The sequence below is a fragment of the Melanerpes formicivorus genome, unplaced genomic scaffold, assembly GCF_026170545.1.
Source record: "Melanerpes formicivorus ecotype bairdi unplaced genomic scaffold, bMelFor1.0.p_v2 SCAF_21, whole genome shotgun sequence".
Lineage (NCBI taxonomy): Eukaryota > Metazoa > Chordata > Aves > Piciformes > Picidae > Melanerpes > Melanerpes formicivorus.
In genome coordinates this window covers 7,252,501-7,271,611 of record NW_027142373.1, presented here as the reverse complement: position 1 = coordinate 7,271,611, position 19,111 = coordinate 7,252,501, and the positions used below count along the sequence as shown (strand labels likewise).

The following is a 19,111-nucleotide window of genomic DNA, read 5'->3' as shown; positions in this document are numbered from 1 at the left end:
CTCCTCAGCACCGCATCTACAGAGCTTGTCATTCCCTCCAGAGATGGGAACTTTACCTCTGCCCTGGGCAGTCTCTTCCAGGCCTTGAAAACCCTTTGGGGGAAGATTTTGTTCCTACTGTCCACCCTAAACCTCCCACAGCACAACCTTAGGCCATTTTCTCTTGTCTTATTGCTTGCTACTGGGGAGAAGAAACCAACCCCCACCTGTCTCCAACCTCCTTTCAAGAAGCTGTAGAGAGTGAAAAGGCCTCCCCTGAGCTCCCTTTCTCCAGGATAAACAATCCCAGTTCCCTCACTTACTCCTCACAAGACTTGTGCTTCATTGCCCTTCTTTGGACACCAGCACCTCAATGTCCCCTTAGTGAGTGGCCTAAAAGTGAACCCAGTACTGGGGGGGATGGCCACTCTTGTTGCCAGTACAAAGGGATGATCCCTTCCCTTTTCCTTTTGCCCACACTATTTCTGATGCAAGCCAGGGTGCTGTTGGCTTTCATGGCAAGTCAACCCTTCACGTACTGTTTTACCCACACTTAGGACTTTTCCCTCAGGACTGAGGTCCCACATCATAGCTGTGAGACAAACTGCCTATAGTAAAAGCTTTTCTACCTGCTGCACCCTCAGCCCATGCAGGACACAGGGTCCTTTGGACATTGGTCCTGCCAGCTTTGGGGGTCAGGTTGGAGCCTGACTTTCAGCAAGAGGGACCAGGATGAGCAAATAAATATCCCCAGCAATGGGGGCAGGTGAGCTGAGCCCACTACTGTGTCTTGCACCCAGTCAGCTGCTCATCACACCAGAGACAGGAGGACAGTGAACCCTGCACTGTGCTCCTGGGGGACAGAAAGCTCCGTTTCTCACAGGGGGACATCCCACCTCATGCTCCACCCTGGTCTGCTGGTTTGAGACAGAGAAGAGTGGAGCAGAGCAGAACAGAGTGGGGGGCTCACCTTGCTGCTGCAGACCTTCCTCAGTGCTGGGGGTGCACAGCACTGTGCATCCCTGTCCTTTGGTCTCAGCACCCAATCAACACTTGCTAAGCAGCTCAGCCCTTGTGGGCATGACCCCAACCTCCCTCTCCCTGTGCCACCACAAATCCTGTTCCCAGGAGGCTCAACACAGGCAGCAGCACCTTCCCACAGCACCCACCACAGGGGCTTCCCCACCACGCCTGGCCCAGCCACGCTGCCTTGGCTCTTGGAGAAAGCTCAGCTCCTCTCAATGACAAGCAAGAGGAGCAAGGAGGAGCGATCTCGTTGCCTAGGTGAAGGAGAGAGGGGCACTGGATGGAGGAGCTGTCAGAGGGTGTCAGAAGAACCTCCACCAGAAATGTTGTGCTCTTCCCACGGCCGAGGGGAGCGGGGGATCGTGGTGCACATTTAATTTCCTTGCAGCCATTGGCGTCATGGTTGCCAGGCTTTGGCTCCATCCCCCTGGATCACCCCACATCCCTCCCCAGCCCTGGATCCCTGACAAACTCCCACCGGTGCAAGCAGGTTGCAGCACCGCTGCTTGCTTCCCGCAGCTCCCACCATTACTCAGCATCCAAGGGAATCGCTCAGAGCTACAAGGTCACTCAAAAACACCATCTGTCCAAGAACCTCTCCTCGCCCTGGAGAGAGCAGGAGAGAAATTATTCCAACACACCCAAGGCCACTGTCTTTCCCATCAGCATCCCGCAGTGCCCACTTGGCCTCAGCTGTGGCGGTGGGGGCACTGCAACATCCCTGTCCAGGGAGACCCCTTGCACCAGCAGAGCACCCCCAGCCAAACAGCACCCAGCTGGGGCTGGAGCAAGGCCCTTCCACATCACAAGAGGACCCAAAACTTCCAGGAGCAGATAGGAAAAATATCCCAAGGTACCTGGCTGTAGGGCAAGGGATTTGGTGCTGAGGAGCATGCAGCTATAAATACACCCATCCTGGGCAGGCAAACATGCCAGCACTGCCAAGATAAAACACACCCAAGCCAAAGAGCTGGCTGTGGGTGGCTGCCCGGGCAGCGGGCAAATGAAGACGACTGTGCCCAGCAAGCAGCATGGGCACAGTGCCCAGCCAGCCCTGCTCAACCACATGTCCCATCAACTGTGCCAGGCAGAGGCCGCTGCTGCCTCCTCAGACCTCAGCTGGTGCCCCTCTACAATGCAATGGGATGGGATACAATGACACGTGGCAGTGGCAAGAGTGTGATCTACCTCACCCGGGACAACCAGCTGCAGGAGCACCATGACAAGCCCCTAGGAACTACCTGCTCCAGACCCCCCTCCTTCCAGCACCATCCAGGGGCTATTTATGGGGAGCTGAATTCACTTGGTGCTCTGAAATCACATTCGTCTGTGCTTGTGCTACTTCTCCTGCACTTCACAGTGTCACAGCACGGGTGCTATCTTTATCGAGGCGGTTGTCCCCCACACGCTGTGTCCCAGATGCACTTTGGGAGCTGCTCGCAGCCAGGCGCTTCCCCAGCCCCATTCTCTCGCCAGGAAAGGCGGCGCAGGGCTGCCAGCCACGGCTGGGCGCCGAGCAGAGGGACTCTGACTCACACCCAGCCCAGCCAATAAATAAATATTTGATTGGAGCTCATTTGCAAACTCAGTAAGGGAAGAGTATGGCCAAGGTGTTCAAGTGGCGCTCAGAGGCGTACCAGGCTGCACCCCCCCAGCAGTGAGCATCCCAGTGGCTATTTCCCCCATCCCAGCAACCATTTCCTATATCCCAGTGGCTACTTCCTGCATCTCAGCAGCTATTTCCCAGCAGCTATTTCCCATATGCTAGTGGCTATTTCCCACACCCCACTGCTACTTCCTACGTCCCGGCAGTTATTTCCCATATGCTAGTGGCTATTTCCTGCATCCCAGTGACTATTTCTCACATTCACCCCCATGGGTGAATCCCCATGGCTCTACTCCACCTCAGCAAGGCCCCTGGCTTTGGCACCAACGGCACAAGTGGGCATTGCCCCCAGGGCTGTCCCACAGCAAGATCACCCAGCAGCTGTCCACACTTGGGTGGCCCCGGGGACCTTACATGGGTCCCAGCATCTGCAGGCTGGCCCCTATCGTCCCACAGTGAGCCCTGCCATGTGCAAGATCCTTTCCATATGGGAGCAGCCAACAGAGCTGCCAGTTCCCAGCTCCAGTACTTGCTGCTACATCTGGAAACTCTTCTCACCCTTAATTGTTCTTAATGCTTTAACATGCGGAGTGACTAATAAGACACTAATTGGGCGGCGTTAGCAGCGAGAGACGGAGCGGGGAGCACGGCTGGCAGTGCCCTCTGTGCCGAGCCGGAGCTCAGCTGTTGGTGTGCTGCAAGTCTCACAAATCACTCCAGACCCAAGCGCTTTTCCCTTCTTGGCCTTTCCCAGACTAGTGGGAAATCCACCTCCAGCAGCAGGGAGAGCAAAGAGCTGCAGGTTCCAGCTCTGTCTCCTGGCCAGCTGCACCCTGAGAAGAGGGCAGGGAGGATACAAGGTTCTCCCCAGTAGGGACGTCCCTGCACGCTTTTCCCTTTCAAGTAGAAAGGCACCCAGTGGCCTCCCAAACCCTTCATCACTCCTCTCCAGCACCAAGTCCACAGGTGCCCAGCTCTCACACTGCCACCAGCACTGCCAGCTCACCACTGAGTGCCTCTGGGATGGGCTCCCACTTGATACTGCTCAGGTTGAGCTGATGTGAGGAGACAAGTGACGAAAGGCCACGGGGCAGGCACCCACTTCTCAGTGATTTACAGCAGCAGCTGCTGCCAGGGAGCTGGTGAAGAGGACGGCCGTGTTCAGGATGCTCCTGCACCCCAGAGAGGTGTGGGGTGACAGCTTTCAACTGCCAGGGCTGCCCGGTGCTGGTTGCCAGCCCTGCATGTGCCTGCCAGCAGCACCGCACTCGCTGGAGCTGCTCGACAGCGGGAAATAGGCACAAATCTTGTTACACACTGGCTAAGCCTCCCTGGGCATGTTTTCTATAAATCTCCTGGAATTTATTATATGATAACTAGCCTGGAAAAGCTAAATTAAATCCACAGCCAAGAAACTGACTTTCAAGTGTGACCTAATTTACTTGCTCAGAGGGGAGGGAGGGAGAGGGGATCCCGGTGCCAGTCGTTCCCAGGATGACCTCCCCATGCAGCTGCACACCCCCTGTCCTCCTCCTCCTCCTCCTCACCGTGACTTTGGGGACAGAGCCACACAGCCTTTCATGTCTGAGCGGATCTCACACTCCCACTCGCTGGAACAAAAGCGCCTCGAGGGCTCCCCTGTCAGATGTTTCTCCATTGCTCATCTTCAAGCTTTCCTTTACCAAGTGCTCTCTTCCCAGGGGTGGGGGTCTAGCAGGTTTGGGGATGATGGGGACAGCCATTGCAGGGGCTCCACATCACTGCATTCCTCCATGCTCAAGGCCGCTCCCAGCGAGTCTCATGCATGCCACCAGAACCTGTGTTGGCAGTTCATGGCCAGCAGTCTTCATGTAAGGCCCCAGTGAGGGAGATGCCTCTCAGGGAGGAAGGTTTAAAGGTAGAGGAGAAAGCAGCAGGGAGATAGTCTGGCTGGGGATGAACCTTGGTGACATCATCACAAAGGAGCCTACCCCCTGCCCAAGTGCCCAGAGCAGGTCCTGGCAGCAATGACTGTACTGGCCTGGCCAGACCAAGCACATTCCCCCAAAACAGACACTTCACTGAGTCACCTCTGGGATGACAACCTGACTTCAAACCCTCATGAAGGGCAACAGCTCTGGCCCCAGAGCTCATACATGTCCCAGGAGACACTCCCAGCGCTCCTGTGTTGGACAGACTGCTCATAACAGGCTGGCTCCAGCACCCCACAGTGTTGTGGGGCAGCCCTGCACAACTCCTCTCCCCACAATCAGCTCAGGGCACAGCCCCACACAGCTCCCTTTGCCCAGCCATCCCTGCCCACCCGCTGGGCCCATGTCTGGTGATGGAAGTGGGTTACAGGAGGGGCAGGAGTGGGGCGCGGGCAGCGCAGGCTGGGTTTGTGGTGTGGGCAGTGTGGGCAGTGCAGGACCACGGTGCTCTGGCAGACCTGGGGGTGGGCTCGGGGCTGGCATGCGGGCGCGTGCTGTTGTTCTGGAACGGAGTGCACTGGCAGAGCGGCATGTGGGAAGCTTGCATAATAGTGCCAGCCCACACTACGCCTGCTCCTTCCCAGCATGATCAGCCCCTTGCTTTCATGAGCAATAACATCCACCCAAAGTTTTCTAAAAGACCAAAAAAAAAAAAAAAAAAAAGGAGAGAGAGAAGGAAAAAAAAAGCTTCAAGGTGATACACAGAGCTCAGCTGCCTTTGCTGCCTTCAGGCTGATGAATGCCGCTGGGGAAATCCATCTGCAGAGCCTCTTCACAGAGGAGAAGCTTTGCTAATCTCCCACTCGGGATGACCTCTGCCCCAGCCCAGGGATGAGGGTGCTCAAAACCTCGCTCCCTCTTTGATCATTTCCCAGCACACACTTGGGACCGGGGCAGAGCCGAGGAGCTGACCAGCAGCAGGGACTTAAGAGTTCCCCAGTGCTGGACCCTCTGTGCGGGCTAAGCCAGCTGGTGATGCACCCACTCCTGCCTAGGTGCTCTTCTCTGCTCATGTCAGCCGGGAGAAGAGCAGTCCAGGTTCTCAGGTCCCCACATCCAGAAGCCACAGCTGGCAGGACATAGGGGAACAGTGCCATGTGGTCTGTCCCAAAGCCATGCCCGGTCCCCAGCCATGGCAAGGAAAAACAAAGCTGTGCCAACACCACCACAGGCCCTCTGAGAGCAGGCTGCACCCTCGGGTCCTGCTGATGCCGAGAAGAAACTGGGACAATGGCTTGTTGGGAGGAGAAAGTCAGGCTGCCTTTGCCAGGTTTAAATTCTAACCACTCATTAAGCTGGTGCAAGCTCCCAGTGCAGGCCAGGTTTTTGTCTGTGTAACCAACAGAGACAGGTTCACAGCAGGCCGAAAGGGAGCGGCTCCGGGGCTGTGCAGCACAGCCTGTGCCAAGAGCGGGGTCCTGGAGGAGGCTGTGCAAGGCTGTGTGTGCTTCATGCTCCTCCACTCACTGCCTGTGCAGGGGACCACCTTGCACTCGAGGACCTTTGTGCTCCTGCAGCAGGCAGTGGGGGAGCTGGCTAGTTCTGAGTCCCTCAGAGCAGTGGGGCAGAATCAGACCCCATTCCCACGAGGACTGAAGCAGCTGTGGTGTCTCCCCACAGTGCTTCCCTTTGCCAGGTCATCTCATAGGAGTCTGGACCTTGGGATATTTCTGCTACTGTGGGTGGGCATGGGGTCTGTACCCAGCGCTGGTGCCAAGCACCTGAAGAGCTGAACTTCAGACTCCTGCCTCAGGCATGGCCTGGGGGAAGCAGCTGCTTCACCCTCAACTCCATGCTCCCCCTATCTTGTGCTGCTTGGTGGGGGCCACGTACCTGGAGTCCACAAGCAGGAACCTCGTGCTGCAGTGCAGGCAGGAGCTCACACTCGCGTTGGCCCCTCAGAGCCGTCAGGAAGAGCCGTCAGGGTCTCACAGCCGCAGTGTCTCAGCCTGAAAGAGAAAGGGAGAGGCTCCAGTCCCGTCCCTGTGTAGGCACCGCTGCTAATAACGGAGGAGGACAGCGCAGAGCTCAGTGCCTCTGAATACCACGGCTTCCAGGGGCTCGCACAGCGATGTCCTGCTCTTTTAACAGCACGGTAATCTCACGGCTGGGGAGAAGCTCTGGAGGGTGGCCTGGCTGCCCAACACAGAGGCAGCCCAGCAGGCAGGACCCTGCCCACCAGCAAAGCCCCTAGGGAAGGGGAAGTGTGTGCAGGTCTGGGGAATGGGGCTTGGCTGCGAAGGGTGCAGAGCGGGTCCCCAGCAAGATCACACCCCAGTCTCTGCAGTGACACAGGATGCTGAGGCTGGTCCTGCCTCCCCAGCACAAGCCCTGGCCTCAGCTGAGGACAGAGGAGGGAGACAAGGACAGACAAAAGCTTCCTAAATGAAAACAATCCCCCTGATCCATTCCTCCTCAAAAGCTCCTCAGAGGCACTCCGTAGTCCCATGTCACTCTCAGCAGGTCTGGTTTCGTTTTCCCAGACCCAGGCTGAACAGGAGATAATTTAACAGCTTGTACCCCATTGTAATGGGACTTTTTTCCCTGCTCCTGTTCAGGGCAGCCCATCCATCACGGCACCGAGCGGTGACGTCCACCCTGCGACCTCGGCCCGGCAGCACACCCCCACACCCCCCCCGCCCTCCGTGAGTTACGACTCCTGCACCGTGCGGCGGGACGGGCTCGGCGCGCCGGCTCCGCGCTGGGAGCCGAGATTTATCCCCTCGGCAGAATAGGGGGCAGAGGCCGGGAGATAAGTCACAGCAAAGCTGCAGGAGCGTCTCTCAAGGTCCTCCAAGGTTGGCTCATTAAAAAGCAAGGAGAAGAGGAAAGGGAGGCGGGGGGTAGGAAATGCCCGCAGTGGTGTGGCTTACAAACCACTCTCCTGCCTTCAAATCAGCCAAACCCAAGAAAGAAGTGGAAAGGGAACTGGGAGCCCCTAGGCTGGTTCTGCAACAGGGGAGGCTGATGGCCAGGGCTATGTGAAGCCACCAGCATCCCCTAAACACATGTCCCAGCAGCATCCTAATAAAGCAAGCATCACAGTGTCCAGACCAGTATGCCACCTCCCAGCAGTGGGCCAGCATGGAAGCCCTGGGGAAGGTACAGGAGAGCCAGCAAGAAGCCAAACAGCAACCCACGGAGTCTATCAGATGCTGACCAGGGAAAGATATGGAGGAAGATGAACAGAAGAATCCCAAATAGGGCATTCTGCTGCTCCCCATCCTCCTGGGGCTGGAGACAGCCCAGGCTGCCAGGTGGGCATGCTCCAGTGCCCTTCTCCATGAGACACCTGCAGTCATTCAGCTCTGGGGTGCAGATTTTGGACTATGCTGTGAAACCCGGGCACACCAAGCGTGCTGCTAGGAGTAGGTACCATGTCTGTGATGGGAACCCATCACTGCTTTTGAGAAGAGACCACAGAAAACCACCAGGGAAATGGTGAATGGCACAGGAACTCCCCAGCCTCCCCAAACTTCTTGGAATTCCCCTCCTGCTTCATTAGTCCAGCTCATTAGGCTCTTCTCCTGATGAGCACACAGAGCTGGAGCAGAGCTCAGCACATCTTCATGCTCCCCAGCCCCAGTCTGTCACAGCTGGATCCCCTTACCCCACCTTTGCTCTCCTCTCTGGTCACATCACCACAGCCCTGCCTCCCTCTGCCTTGGAGGTGGGAAGGAAGGTTAGGAGGAGGAGGTGAGGAAGGAGTGGAAGTTATTGGGTGTTAGCAGGAACCATACCAGAGTTGGGAGTTCAGAGACGATTCAGCTGTCCCAGTTCCTGAGGGGATTTTAGTCACGCATACATCTCCCCTCCACTCACTGCTGACACAGCCCCACCCCTGCTCACCTCCTGCTCCTGACATGCTCTGCCAAGCAGCCAGAAAATCATAGAATCATAGAATCATTTTGCTTGGAAAAATGGCCAACCATTAAATTGGCACTACGGGGCCACCACTAAACCATGTCCCTCAGCACCACACCTATATGACTTTTCAATCCTTCCAGGGATAGGGACTCCACCACTGCCCTGGGCAGCCTGTTTCAATCTTTGACAACCCTTTTGGGGAAGGAATCGTGCCTCCTGTCCAATGTAAACCTCTCCTGGCACAATTTGAGGCCATTTATTTCTTGTCCTTTTGCTCTCTGCTTGCAAGAAGAGCAAGAGCCACACATTGCTGCAACCTCCTTTCTGAGAGTTGTAGAAAGCAAGAAAGTCTCCCCTCAGCCTCCTGCTCTCCAGTTTAAACCCCAGTTCCCTCAGCCACTTATTAGAAGACTTGTGCTCTAGACCCTTCACCAGCTTTGGAGCAGACAGAAAGAAACTCCCCAGAACAGAAGGGGCAGCTAGTATGGGCGCCCTGTATCCCCCGGGATAGGCAGCTGGAGTGCCTGGTTTCTCTTGACAACTTGGGCCAAAGCAGATCTTTGAGGCACAAGTTGGTTTTAAGCCTAAAAGAAAGAAAAGAAGGATCATGCCCTCCGAGTTCCTGCACCACACCAGACAAAACTTCCTCCCACAGTCCCTAAGGTGGCAGCCCAGCTTTGCTCCCAGGTCACTTCCCCCAGGTTTCAGCAACAAAGAACCCTCTTACCTAAGTTCCAGCCTGGCACTGGGCAGCCCTGGTGGCAGCACTCCCGGGTTTCCTCCCTGCCACATTATTTCTAACACAAATTCATTTAGCTCCAGCTCTGTGGGGTTTACCCTAGACCAAACCATCCCTGTGCACATACGGCGAGTGAAGGACACGACAAACACAGGGAAGAGCCAACAGCAGCCCTAAACCAAGCTGAACACGGGCAGAAATTTTTTTTCAGCATCTTCTATTTGGCAAGAGCAAACCCACATGCGTGCAGGGGGACAGGGCTGCCACGTTCCCCACCAGCAGTGTGGGGCAGAGAGGGGTCTGGCAGCATCCCTACTCCTAGCACATCCCCCCCAAGGAAAGCAGTGCAGCCCCAGGAGGGGTGTGGAAACAGATTGCCATCCCCACGGGGCATCTCCCCAGGAGCCAGCGGGCTTTTACTACACAATAAAACACAGCGATTAGATCTACAAGCCAGCCCTGGGAAGGCTGAGAGGTTTTATCAAAGCCAGCAGCACCCCAGGGAGGAGACAGAAAAAGAAGGGCAGCTGCCCGCAGCATCTGCAATCCCAGAGCCAGTGGCTGCGGCTGCTGGCGGTGGGCAGCACCGGGGCTGTGCCTGATCATTTTGGGCTGAGTCCCAGCCACTACCCCACGCTGGGGATGCTCCCTAGTGGATGCTTGGCCGTTGGGTGTGTGGTGGCAATAGGGTGGTGGAGAAATGCCCCTCACTGGAGCAGTGCTGAAGGGGAGAGCCCAGGGAGGGAGGAAGGTGAATGCCCAAAGCGATTTGTCCCTTGGCTACAGAGGCAGTGGGAAGTGGGGTCTCTTCCAGCAGAAAACGCAGTGAAGCAGCACTGGGAGTCTGTGCAGCCTGAGATACAGCTCCAGCTGCAGCCCGGATCAGGAGCTATTTCCCACTTATCAGTGCCGAGCCTGATATCTGTGCAGCAGAACACGGCGCTGGGTAATAGGATTTTGATGCTGAACAGAAGATGTTTTTTTCCCCGGGTCTCACTTACGTCACACCTGGAGGTATCCATGGCCATAGAGGTGACACAGAGGAAGGCTAAAGAGTTTCAACTCTTGCACTGAGGGAGCAGCTTCTTCTTTAGCTGCAAAACAGCAGAATTTAAGCAATCTAATATTAGCTGCCTGCTCTATGCCCCTGCTCCAGCACAGAGAGAGGTGGGAGGAGAACACATTCCTGCTGCAGCATCCCCTTAGCACCAAACCCCACCACAGGATCCTGATTGCAAACCTCACAGGAGCAGACAGAGCCCTCCAGGGAGGTGCTGGGGGATGGGGGGACCCAGCACCCTGCGGGCATCACCAGCTCCTAGCATTCCCACTGTCAGCTGCATCCCAAGCCACAGGGACCACCCACACACCACAGCAGCACAGAGCCAGGCTTGGGTGGCAGAGCTGTGCTCACAGCTGCCTCAGGGAAAGGGGAGGAAGGTTTGTCACCTCCCTGCTACCCTCCTCCTCGTCTGAGTGAGAGGAAGGTCCCACACACCCCCACTGCTGGAGCTGGGAAAGTCTCTGCCTGCCACAGACAGAACCAAAGGGATGGGAACCACCTCCACCCGGCGCGGGTGACATCTCCCCCGTGGGAACGCTGCCGGCGCGGCGCCTGGGCTGTCACCGCCGCCCATGGCATGGAATGGACGGACAAAGGGTACCTGCAGAAAAGCACTAGGCTGGGAACTCCCAGGCAATGGCAGGGAGAGGAAAGTCCAGCCAAGACCAGGCCATCAGGCAGTGCACCACAGCTGGGCTGTAGCCAGCTCCACTGGCGTCCATCCACTGATGGGGTCTGTCCTGCTTGTGCAGTGCACCCTCACCACGGGGTGCACCACGGCACTCAAGCAGCTCTAACCAGTCTGAGAGAGGGCATGGCCTGAGCGAGCCAGAAGGAAAACTCATTAGGAGCAAAGTGAGGAGGCAACTCGAGAGCAGGACGTGTCCCTGCTCAAAGTATTTGCATTTTCCTTGTCCAGCTCCAGAGAAGAGGGAGTTATTGCAGCCTTGTTGGACAGCCTCACCGTGCCAAAGGTGCATTGCTGTTAGATAAAAGAGCCAGGGAAGAAGGGAAAGGCAGGCAATGAATGGAAGGAGAAACCATCTTGAACAAAAGGATAAGAAAGTATTCCCAGAAAGTGCCACAGGAGGGGACAGAAGGGATCCATCAGCCACCCCTGGCCCACTCCTTGCCGGCCTGTCGGGCATGACCTCCCCAGGCTTCACAGCTCTACAGTCCTCCTGCTATTTTAAAGTTTTATGTTTTATAGTTGAGGACTTCATCCTTTACCTTTTCACTTGTCCCCTGTTGTTCTAAGGCAGCACAGTGGCTATGAGCATCTAGAATTGAGGCAGGGCTGTGGGTGCTGGTTCCACCGTGGTGGCCGTGGCAAGTCTGGAGGCTGGGGCATGGCACCCATCAAGCCCAAGAACTGCTCTGCAGATGCACTCTGCCACTCTGGCATGGGCAAGTGGTGAGAGTCCCCAGAGTCAGGGGTCCCAGATCACCAAAACAAGTGGCCCCAGCACTGATAGCGATGACCAGCAGCTTGCCCACACCAGGGGAAGCGGGTGCCCATGCCAGCCCTGCTCCAGTTCACCCAAGTAGCATCCTGGCACCATGGAGAGGGAATGCAGCACTGGGCAGGTGAGGCAAAATACTGGTAGAGCCAAGCCACTGTGGATCCTGTTCTACATGACCATGCTTGGGCATCACATGCTTGCGAGCGAGGGCAACGCCAGCACAGGCAGCACTGTGTGGGGGACAGGGATGCCAGGACAGGGTGCAGCAGGGAATGGGGATGCCAGGATGAGGTGCTGTGAGGGACAGGAATGCCAGGATGAGGTGATGCGGGGGACAGGGTTGCCAGGACGAGGTGCTGTGGGGGGTAGGAATGCCGGGACGAGGTGCTACAAGGAACAGAAATGCCAGGCTGAGGTGCTGTGTGGGCCGGGGATGCCAGAATGAGGTGCTGCGGGGGCTGGGGATGCCAGGACGAGGTGCTGCGGGGGCCGGGGATGCCAGGACGGTGGCTGCAGCCTGTTTTTCTGCACAAGTGCATTAAGCATTCTGCACAGCACTTTTGCTGTAAATCACTTCCTATTCAGGCTCACTGCTGAGGGTCTCTGAAGGTCGATTTTCCATGGTTATGACAACAAAAACTAAAATTGGGTCAAACCTGAAAGGTATTATCTTCCTCCAAGCTGCTAAATGCACAATAGTAATGAGGTTGGTTAAGCAATTCACCCACAGACTGCATTATTTGCTCTGAAGATGTATTAACCAGTTAAATGAGCGTGATAAGGCAGCTCTGCTTATTTCTCCCACCAGCTGCACAGAAGATCTGAGGTTCTGGGTCTCCGTATCCTGGTTAATAACCAAGACCGCAGGCACACCAACAAAGGCGGCCAGCACCGCGCTGCTCCGGGCCAGGCTCTGCCCAGCTTGACCTCTGCGAACACAAAAGGAACTTTAAAGGCATCCAGCAGCGCAGAGACATTTGGAAAAATAATTATACTTCCTCCCTCCCCTTTCTCTTTCTTCAATGCTCTCCCTCATCCAACCTCCTGATGAAGGAGCATGACCCTGCTGGCTGCCCCGGCAGCAGCCCCATTCCAGGACGGGGCTTATCCTGCTCATTGGCCACTCCTGCTGCTGCTGGGGTGTGGGACTGGGGGGGGGGGGTGTCAAAAATCCACACAAACCATCTGTCCACCCACCTCAGGATGCTGCTCCTCACCTATGTCAGAGGACACCTCATGGATGGTACCTGATGGATGCTGGAAGCTGCCTGTGTCCAGGCCAGAGTTCTCCATAGCCACTGTGGTCTAAGGGATGTAAGGGGATAAGGAGCAGCCAGGCAGGGACTGGCCAGGAAACCCACTTCATAGCCTCCACCCTAATGGGGCAGTGGTAGCTGTTGTGGGACACAAAGAACGTTTGTTTTTGTGGGACTTCTGCTGTTTTTCCTAAAACAAACCCCCATTAATGTAAATATAACTGATGTAAACAAGCACGACCCTAAAACCCATGTGCAGCTGTATGGAACAGAGGAAAAGGAGGGAGGGAGGAGAGAGGGAAACACTTTAATTAATCCTTAAAACAAATGAGATGGAAAAACTCAAACTGCACAGAAAGCATCTGGTGCTGCTGCATAAAGGGACTGCCCAGGGCACAGGGGCACACTCTGTAATGTAACATTGCTGGTGCCACCAGATCCCACCCTGGTCAACTCACAGCACCAGCTGTGCCACATCCATGCCACCAAGGGAAGGAAGACTGCGGTAGTGCCAGTCCCAAAACCCAAAACCTCGATCTGGGCCATCACAGTCCTGCCTGCCCAGCCAGCAGCTCTCTGGCTCAGCTCTGCTCCAGTGGAAAGCTGACAGGACAACATCTCATTCTCCTGTTCATCCCCAGCTCCCCTGGAGCAGGGTACTCACAGCCCATGGCCCCATGGTGACTGCCCAGTGCAATTCTGAGGAGTTTGCACAAGGTGCTTAGCAGAGCTCAGGCTCTCCTAGGCTGTAGGAACCACACCCTTCATGACCTGCCCATGGTTGCTTGGCTCCATCCCCAGCACAGGGAGGGTTTTCGGGGCACTGAGGAGGCATGTCCTCAAGACTTCTGGAGATGGCCTGCCCCATCAGAGGATGGGAGACCAAGGAAGGTGGCAGGAGGGGTCCATCACCCACAAGAGAGACCCCAGTCCCCAGCCAGGAAGCAGGCAGGGGAAGCGGGGAGAAAGCCTCGGTGTGTCTCTCCCGGTGATCCAGCTGGTGCTGTGCCAGGAGGAAGTAGCTGCATGGAGAAGTGCCAGCGCTTTCTAGCACAGAAGGATAGAGGTACCCTGAAGTGGGATCCTCGTCAACAGAAGCTCTATAACCAACACTACAACCCCGCAGCCACCTCTCCTGTGACTGAAAAATGGCTGTGAAATGGTACCTGAGGAGCAAGGTGGAGAACAGACCATGGAGCAGATCCAAGGAGCTCCAAGAAGGGAGGAAAAGAGCTGTGCCATGAGGCTGGCAGGGGTCAATCAGAGAGGGATGAGCATATTTCCACAGCATAACAGGACAGCTGTGGTAATGAGTTCTTCCCAATACGCAGCTCATTGGAGCGGCTACTGGAAGCCAAAGTTGGACTAAACCGGAAAGTCAGCTCTGGTGCTCCTGCCCTTATAAGGTCTGCAGCTCCAAACTGCACATGGGATCTGCTGAGAGCAGAGAGCAGTGAGATGGAGCCAAGGGCTGGGACCATACCATGACCATTCCCAGTTCCAGCAGCCCATCCATCCACAGAGCTGTGCCTGCATCCCAGCCTTCCCTGCACCTACACTTCGGACTCGCAGGATGACGCTCAGCTACCTAAGGGTGTGTTCATCAGTTCTGTCCCACTGCCCCTGTCATCCCTGGATCTTAACCCTCCTCCCTTGCCATTGCTGTATTTTAAAGAACCTGCCCCATGATCGGCTTCTGGAAAGTCCCTGAGGAAAGGTGTCAGAGAATTGGGAAACCCCTCATTCTAACTCAAGGTTATCTCCTGGCCCACAGGATGGTCACCCCGCTCAGCCCTGGTGTTGTTGGCTGCTCCAGCCATGCTTGTGCTCCATCCGAGGCCTGCAGTGGCCCAGGACAGGGCTGCAGTCCAGCTGCTCCAAGCCAGAAAGATCCTGAGGGATCATCCCTGATCCTGAACCTGGAGAACAAATACACTGTCCAAGTCCTACTGGAGCAATGATGAACACCAGCAGTGCTGCTCCAAGAGCTACAGCAGCTTCCTAGGTTCACCTGCCAGCTATGACCCCAAAGCAGCACTGATCAGCTGCACCAGTGAAATGTTAAAGTGCCCCTGGCCCCAGTGCCCAACTCTGCCATAGCAATGGAAGGTTGGCCTGCCTGGCACAGGGCTTTGCTCTGCTCTGGAAGCACCATCCCCTTTTCCTTACCTTGGCATGGTGTTCATGCTGCCAAGGCTCCATGGTGGCAAAGCATCCAGGACTGGGGATGTCCCAGTACCCCCTATTATCCACCTAAGTGCCAGTGCCATGCAGAGCTCCTCACCTCAGCATCCCCCAGCACCCTCCCAAGCAGCAGTGTCTTGCAGAACTTCACAGCTCACCAGCCCTCCCAGCCACCACGTGGGTGTGCAGCTCCCAGAGCTGCCTTTGGAGCCAGCTGCTGCAGCACACCAGCCCTCCCTGCTGCCCTTTCCAACGCCGCCAGCAATGGGAGGGAGTTAGAAATGCCAGGAGAAGCATTCCTCATTCGAGGAGCTGGATCATCTGAAGACTGGCAATAGCCCAGAGCCCGGCAAGACAAGCCCCTGATTTATGAGCAGCATGGATGAAGAGACAGAAGAGCTTTAGTGAACCTGGTTAAGACCCAATGGAAAAGAAACAGTGCAAGATCTGAGTGATCTGCAACTTCACCTCTCCATGAGGAAAATAAAAACTATGCCAAAAAAAGGAGCTTAACAGCCCCAGGGACCAAGAGGAGGGGGTTGCAATGGGACTGGGCACCCAGGGGCACCAGAACATGGCAGCCTATTCAAGGAGTGGAGACCAAGCAAATGCTGGGCCAGCAAAGCATCACTGCTGGAGCACCCCACACTGCCTGCAGCACTGATCCAGCCTTCTCCCCTCCTCCTCCTCCTTCTCCTCCTCCTCCTCCTCATCCTCCAGGGCTTCTTCCTCTCCTTCCCCTCTTTGTCATTCCTCTCAGCTCACGCCTCTTCTCTGCTCTCCTTCAGCTGCTCGCAGCAATAATCCAGGGCACTGCCGCCCCGGCAGATTGCTCAGTGCTGCTCCCCGGCTGCTGCTGACCGGGGTTTTAATGACTCCCCTGGCTGCAGCAGAGGCTGAGCCCCACCTCCGCTGCTGCCAGCAAGGCTCTCCCCAGCATCCTTCCTCCGCAAAACCCTTGCGCCTAACGAGGCCTTGGCATGCTGCAGGGATGAGCAAGGAGCATCCTGCAGCTCCAGGCCCGTCGAGGATCTGCCCTCACCTCACACCCAGGCTCCTGGCTGCCCCAGGACCTACGTCATCCTCTCCAAAGCCCTGGCATCACTGGCTACCCAGGGCAAGTAGCACAGCCAAGGGCAAAAATGCAGCAGAGCCAGAGGGCCACTGGCTGACAACACATCACACATCCCTCAGGGATAGGGAAGGGACAACTGCGGCTCAGCATCGGTCAGAAGGACACTTCTCAAGGCATCACAGCACAGGGCTCTGCAGAGGGATGTGAGGGGAGCAGGGCTCTGCCTGCCCAGAGGATGGGCAGCACCCTGGGCTGTGGCTGCCTGCATGCTGGCATCTGTCAGCTCTCAGCACAGGTGTGAGCACCCTGCTGAGGGCTGAGGCTACCAGCAAGTGCAGCACAAGGCTGTAGTGTGGGATGCAAAGCAAGGATCTCAGATCTCCTCTCCAACAGCAAGCCTGGGTATCACTCAGGAGGATCTCAGGAAGCCAAATGCCAAACTCTGTCCCAGAGCTGCCTGTGGTCAGCCAGGCAGAAAAACACTGCTGTCCAGCTTTGGACTCTCCAATGCAGGGGAACTGATGTCCTGAAGCAAGTCTAGCAGCAGGCCATGGAGATGGTCAGAGTCTGGAGCACAGGATAGATGCAGAGACACATGGAGAGCTCAGCCTGGGGAAAGGGCGGGTCAGGGACACTGCAGGACATTACAGGGAGGCCAGAGCCAGGGCAGCAGCAGAGAGGACAGTGGATCTCTATTTGCTATATCTTATTTCCTCCCCAAATCTTGCCACACACACCAGGAAAGAGATTGCAGAGGCAAGCAGCAGTCCCAGCAGCCACAGTCACACAGAACTGCTGGCCAGTGCAGGCAGCTGGCCCCATGAATGGCACCACCACAGCATGATGCCTGCCTTGGCTGCAGAGAAGAGAAGCAGATGAGGCAGGGTACAGAGGTTACCCCCAGTAGCTGCCGGCCCAGCCTGACCCCTCGCTGCCAGGCACATCACTTGCTGCCAGGCTGCAGGTCCCTGCGTCCCGTCCTTTAATTAACATTCCACATGTAAAGTTGGGATTGTAATTACTGCAACTGATTAACAGGCCGAAGGTAGCCTGTCTCGGAGGGAGCAGATTAACAGAGGCTCTCTCGAGCTCCTGCTCTCACCTCGGCACTGTCAGTGCATTTTAAGCAGGGGCCCAATGCCCCCACAGTCAGTGATTAATGGCAAGCTGGGTAAGGAGGACATGCGGTGGCTCTGTCCCCGTTGCTCTTCTCACACTCCCACTGGGAGATCCCAGTAGCCCAACTGTCTCACCAGGGTCCAGCAGCCAATGGCTGTTGGAGGGGAGGATGCTAGATGCTGGGCTGTGGTTCCCAGAGCTTCCCCTCCCTGCTGCCAGCACAACCCCTGCACCAGCACTGGGCAGGGGAAGTAGGACATATTTCCCAGGAAGCCAAGGACCCTGCACACAGGGAGGAGAGCACCAGCTCAGACCAGAGCAGAGAGGAGACCCCTGGAGAGCAGCTCCCCAGCACGAAAGGCAGCAGCACATGGGCAGGCCACGATGCTACCAGATCCTGCCTGCTCTCATATGCAGTGGTCACGGGGCCATTCCTCAGGGATCTGGCTCTAATCTGGCCGAGGCAGGATGCTCGAGGCTCAGCCATGCCAGGAGAGCCCTTGGTGCAGGCAGCTCACACCTTCCCCACAAAACCCTCCCCTTACCAAGCTACTCTACAAAATTAAGCAGCCAGGATAAATTCCCCTCACCATTTCTGCCCAACCTCTGTTACATAAGGCATGTACTGAAGAAAAAAAAAAAGCAGCTTTAAGGAAGTAAAATTGTCCCCAAATTAGGGATGAACTGGCAAAGATGTTTTGTCTGAAAACGTGGGGCTTGCTACCTGTCACCCCAGAATGCAAGTTGCCAGCCTGCTGCCACCCAGGAGTCTGCAGAGACATGAGGCCAGAGTGTCCCTTGGGAGCATACTTCTCCCATCCCATCCCATCCCATCCCATCCCATCCCATCCCATCCCATCCCATCCCATCCCATCCCCTCTCAGCCTGAGGCAGTGGGAAGGGAGCCCAGCCCTGCCCCACAGCAGCTCTGCACTGCACAGTATAACTCCTCACCTCCCTTCTGGTTCCTCCTCCAGCTCTGCCCATGCTGGTTACAACCAAATCCTGCCCTAGGTCTGCCCCAGCCACCTCCACTGCCAGGCAGAGCCCGGCCAGCATAGGGAACATGCACCCTTCCCCTGCAGGACCTGCTGCTGACCCCCAATCCCAAGCCAAGCAGCTCCTTGGCCAGGAATCCACACTTTTGGGATGTGAAAACTCCTGAGATGCCACATCCCCAGCTCACCTCTTCCCATCTCTCCCACAGCCTCGGACCCTGCGCTGCTCACCCCCGACCAGCCCGGGGCGCACAAAAGGGAGCCAGCAGCAGGAGTGTGCCCGACACGACTCCATTAATTACAAGCAGATAAGGCTATCAGCTGTAATTAAGCACTATCCACGGGCAGACCACTTGGCTGCAGAGACTTTCTTCCCTTCTTTTCCCCAAGACTGCAAAATAAATTATCCTGCAAAGTTAGCAGAGGCTGAGCTATGGAAACAATTAAACAAAAATTAAATCTAATTCATTTATACTCTGAGCACAAAGTGGATAATGTGGGGGTTTTCTGCTCTCTCCTCTCTTTGCCTTGGTGTTACAGAGGACTATTATGGGAAATTAATCACGGGGAAAAGCAATGAACGTGATCTATCGCTCTTTAAAAGTGCACTGTAGTGATTATATAAAAATCTATTAGAGAGGCCAGGAAATAGAAGAGTGACACCATTTAAAAGGGGGGGGAAGGAGACAGAGTCGGTGGCAAAGGGATCAATTCCTTAACAGATGGATCTGTGGCAGAGGGAGCGGGAAGGAGGAGGTCAGGCCCA

The 19,111-nt window shown here is 56.1% G+C and overlaps 1 protein-coding gene across 8 annotated transcripts in view; it reads right to left on the bottom strand.

Moving 5' to 3' along the window:
* The window catches only part of RBFOX3 (RNA binding fox-1 homolog 3), a 191,852-nt gene that overhangs the window by 95,346 nt on the left and 77,395 nt on the right, over positions 1–19,111 (bottom strand). For all 8 annotated transcript variants that reach the window (XM_068151296.1, XM_068151301.1, XM_068151298.1 and 5 more), the window contains exon 2: positions 6,415–6,530. The gene's annotated coding sequence lies outside the window, so the exon portion shown is untranslated. The remainder of the gene's footprint in view (positions 1–6,414; positions 6,531–19,111) is intronic.